Source organism: Lonchura striata, chromosome 5 (assembly GCF_046129695.1).
Source record: "Lonchura striata isolate bLonStr1 chromosome 5, bLonStr1.mat, whole genome shotgun sequence".
Classification (NCBI taxonomy): Eukaryota; Metazoa; Chordata; class Aves; order Passeriformes; family Estrildidae; genus Lonchura; species Lonchura striata.
Window position 1 is genome coordinate 2374051 of NC_134607.1, and position 4894 is coordinate 2378944.

The following is a 4894-nucleotide window of genomic DNA, read 5'->3' on the forward strand; positions in this document are numbered from 1 at the left end:
CTCCTAATGAGGGGGCCCTTCCTACCCCCCCACCCTCCTCCCCCAGGACCCCCTCCCGACCCCCAGTGTGATGTCGGGAAAGCCGCACCCCGGCAGTGTCGGGCCGTGTATTAGACTGCAATGGGGGGACCCGCAGAGCGGCTCCGGCCCCGTGTGGGGACCCCAGCGAGGGCGGGGGGCGCCGGCTCCGGCCCTCTGGGCTTTATTCTGCGGCGCCCCGAGCCCCGCGGCTGCGAGGAAAGGAGGAAAAGGGGAATGGGGAACCAGAACAGGGGAGCAGAGGGGGCGGTCAAGGGGAGGGTGACAGGGACAGGGGGCAGGTGGGGGCAGGTCGGGGTGTGCAGGGCACCAGGGGAGGGGGCTGGGGGAATGGCAGCGGGGAGGGAGGAGAAGGATTGAAGGCAGCTTTGGGGGGAAGGTATCATGGAGAGGGAACAGGAGGAGCTGAGGTGGAGAAGGAAGGGAGGCAGGAGAGGATGGAGGATGAGGATGGAGCGGTGCGGTAGGGTTGGGATGTGTAGGGGGATGGGAGGTAGGGGGGACCCGGCCGGGAGGGAGGGAGGGGAGGGCTAGGGGGGAGAGGGAGGGGAGGGGTTTGGGGGGGGAGGGTGTAGGGGGCGGGGGTGGGGGGAAAGGGAGGGGAGAAAGGAGAGGTATAGAGAAAAAGAAATACAAAAGAAAAGAAACGTAGAAGAAATATAGAAGAAAAGAGATACAGAGCCCGGCCCGACCACAACCGCCCGCAGCGAGCGCCGAGGAGCAAATGGCTCTGCCGGGCCCCGCCGCGGTTTAAATCCCCTCAACCCCGCCCCGCGCAGGCGCGCTGGGGCCCCGCGCACCTGCGCGGCCCCGCCCCGCGCACCTGCCCGGCCCCGCCCCGCGCACCTGCCCGGCCCCGCCCCGCGCACCTGCCCGGCCCCCCCATAAATCCCGGCGGATCCGCGCCCGCCCCGCTCCATGTGGGGATGCTCGGCCCGGGGCCGGCGGGAGCGCCGCTCGGAGCGCTGCGCGGAGCTCGGGACGCTGCGGTGGGGCCGGCACCGGGATCGGGGCCCGGAGATCTGGATCCGGGTCCTGCGGTGTCCGCCGGGGGTCCCGGGTGGAGCCGCTTCTCCTCGGCGGGCGGGATGCGGGGTTTGGGCTGGGGTGAGGCCCGGGATCGCGGCGGGCGGGAGGAGCCGCTCCGGGACGGGCGCTGGGACCGAGCCCGGCGCTGCCGCTTCGCTCCCGCTTCGGCCGGCGCGGGGCTGGGGTCCCGCTGCGGCCGCGGGGAGCCGGGGCCGTGCCCGAGAGGAGGGCGGCGGTCCCCGGAGCGGGCGCCGGACCGCGGCTGGAAGCGGACGGGGCCCCGGGACCCTCCCGGCACCGCCGCCCCCGCAGCGCCGCCCGCGGCCCCGGCCCCGGCGCGCCCCGGGGATGCGGAGCCGCCCCCGCCCCGGAGCCCCGAGGTCACCGCACCCCCCTGGGCGGAGCGGCGCCCTCCTGCCCCGGGCCCGAGCCCCCGGGGGCTCCGCCGAACGAGCGGGGCTGGAGCGCCGCGGGCGGGAGGAGCCGCTCCGGGGCGGGCGCTGGGGCCGAGCCCGGACCGCGCCCGGTGCGGGACCGGGGCCCCGCCGGGCTCGCTCCTGCTCCAGCCGCTCACCCGACACCTGCCGGGGGAGACTCGATGCTCTCCCTCCTGTCCCCCCGCCTCTGTGGCTCGCACTCCCCAACAGAAGAACCCGGGGGTTTAAAAAGACGGTGAAAGCTGTTATTTCTTTATTTCTTTATTTATTTCGGAGCACAAGAGATTCTGAGTTGGAAAGGGCCATGAGGATCATCGAGTCAAACTGTGATGAGTGATTGGCCCACGTGGGGACTGAATTCAGGATCGTGGCCTTGTCAGCACCCTGCTCCAAGCACCTGAGCAACCTCAGGCTCATGAGGAAGTTCCTGCCGGGGTTGGTTGCTGCCAGCAAGGGAATTCCTGTGTAAATGTAGCTCCTTCTTTCCTGCTAGTGCTGCTTTCACACCAGCCCCTAGACTGGCTCTAGAGCAGGAGGGGCTGGTGTCTCACAGGACAGCACAAGACTCTTCAATAACCTTGGTTTCCTGCTTTTCCAGGATTTACCCAACTGTAAAGTAGCTCATTCCATGTCCCTTTCCAAGGGGAAATGAGCAGGACAAGTCCTGAGGGTTCACTTGGTCCATGGGCAGAGTTCTTCAGCAGAGTGTCAGGGCTGGTTTCACCTGCAGAGGGTCGTTTCCTGCAGGTGAGTGTTCACAGCCCAAAATCACTGCAGGTGCTGAGGCTGAGGCCACTTTTCTGGCCCAGAGCTGCACGGAGCCCTTGGTGACTCCCCCTCCCTGCCAGGAACGTTCCTTGGTGCTTCCTCAGTGGGTCCCAGCTGGCTGGGAATGCGGGGCATAGGAGGCCAGGAGCCCCAGGAAGGGACCCAGCACCTCCTGCCCTGGTGTTTGCAGGGAAGGAGCTGTGCCTCAGTGTCCCGCCCGTGGCAGGCAGCGTGCCACACCCACATCCCGGGGATGGGCGCTGGGATGGACGTGGATCAAGGGCTGCCCGCGGCTCCTCGGCCAGGGGCTGCTCCAACAGGCTCCGGAGCTGCTGCAGCCCGGACAGACCCCACCCACAGCCCAGAATTACCGAGGAACAGCTGGAACAGCTGGCCTTGCCTGGGAATGTCAGCGCGATGCGTTTGAGGAGGGGCTCAGGCAGCAATTCCCGGTGCCGACCTCCCGGAGCTCCTGCACACCCCCAGGTGTGTCCCAGCCCCCCAAACCCCTTCCCTTCCAGCCTGGGGACATCATTCCTCAGCAGCATTAAAGCCAAGGGAATCTTCCCCCCAGAAATGAAACCCCAAGCAATGCCCTCCGAGAGGCCTTTAAATAAAAGGTTAGAGTGGGATGAAGTTTTGTTTGGATGAAGTTTGGAGTGTTCCAGGGAGCCAGCTGGAACCACTGAACTGATGGAAAACTTGCACAGGTGGGTCCCACTGGAGGTGTGCTGGAAGTAGGGATGTGCATCCCTTTCCTGAGGGAAAAGAACCTGCAGAGGCACTCCTGAGGCTCTGAGATGATGGAGTCAGCTCCTGCAGGGAGAGATGTCCTCCCCTGGGCACAGGGGCTGCCTCAGCATGGGCCAGGAGCCATCGCCTTCTCCTGCTTTAGAATTTCAACTGGAGCCCGAGCTCAGGGGGGTGAAATCAGCTGAATTCCAGGGAACTCTGTCAAGTGTCCTCCAGGGACATCAGTGAGGCTGGGGGATGAGGGTTATAAATAGCAAATTCTATGGAACATAAACCTGTCCTTGTCCTGGAACCTCTCCTGGTTCCTGCAACAGCTGATGTTCAATGGCAGCTCTGCATGGGAATGTCCAGACTCCACAAAGCACCGTTGGGTTATTCCAGCAGGAATTCAGCAGGGAATTTGGGGCTGTGGGTATAATTAATCTGAACCAGCAAAGCTGATACTGAACCCGAGATCTGGGTGCCACACCGAGAACCATCTTTGTGCTGCTCTGTCAGCTAAAGCCCCTGGGCTGGGAAATTCCAGCAGCCAAATGCATGGAATGATGTAAATCCCAACATCCCCCAGAGGGACAAGCCAAGCCCCAGGGTCCTTCCCCTGCTGCTGGCAGGACAAATTCCCCTCAGCTCAGTGAGGGCTTGGGAGCAGGAGGGACGGGAGAGCAGCTCGGCTGCCCGGGAAGGCTGGGACACCAGGCTGTGGAATCTCCTCTGAGTCACTGAAAACATTCCCTGTAGAAGCCAAGGCAGATCCCTCTGCATTTGGGGCACTCTGGGGACAGCTGGAGACTCACCCCACCCCATGGGCAGGACCTGGGGCCCTCCAGTGCAGGCCAGCAGTTCTGGAGCTTGTTGGGTTTGGCTGCTCAAACACCAAAGCTCTGGGCAAAGATGGGATGAGTTAAGTGCTTTTTCCTGTCCTGAAAGAGAAGATAAAATGGAAATTAAGTCTGCTGTGGAAGGCAAAGGCTCCTGTGTTTCCCACTTCTCTTCTGATTGCTCACTATGGGGTTTTATCCATAAAAAATGAGGTGGCACCAAATAAAAGTGCCATTTTTCAACTATTTCCCTCTACTCTTTTTCATACACAAAAGGATGCCCATTTTTTCTCATTGCATTCTTTGCCTAATTTTAACAGACCCATTTTCATTCCAGGCTCTGCTTGTGAGTTATTCCATGCTTTGCCATTGGACTTTGGACAAAGGAGTGTTACAGGACAGTGATAGTTATAATATTACCTGCAGTTTCCTGGAGCCATGAAACAGCCAAACAGCCAATACCTGCAGGATGTTATTCCCTGACAGCACATTTGGAGAGAAACAAACTGCAGGATACTTTTGTCCTAGCAAACAGTTGCTTTCTTTTATCTGAGAGAGCTTTGAGGTGCCTCTTGGAGCCATTTTGCTAATCCTGGTTGCAGGTAAGGCCACAAAAATGTAATTGACTTTCAAGATGCATTTTAGCCCCTTTTATATGGACTTGTTTAAAATGAAACGTTGGGAGGGTTCTGGGGGGGGGGGGGGGGCTGGTTTTCAAACAAAAGGTCTTTCCAAATAAGTATGCAAACAAACAAGCCCCAACTTACTTGTTTTCAAAATGCTGAAATGCAATACTTAAGGGTTGACTTTTCAGAATTGTCTTCTCATTTCTTTATCCATTGTTTCTTCCTAATTATGGTCTAAGCTTACCATTCCATAAGTGTTTTTCAGTTAATCCCTCCCCAAAGCCCTCTCTGAGGGTCCCTTGTCAAAACTTGTAGCTCTCAGAGTACACCAAAGAGATTTACTCCAGGGCCAACTAAGAAGCCGTTCAGTCGGAGCCAGTAGATGGCAGTGAAAGAATAGGGAATAAGGAAAAAAAATCAAACC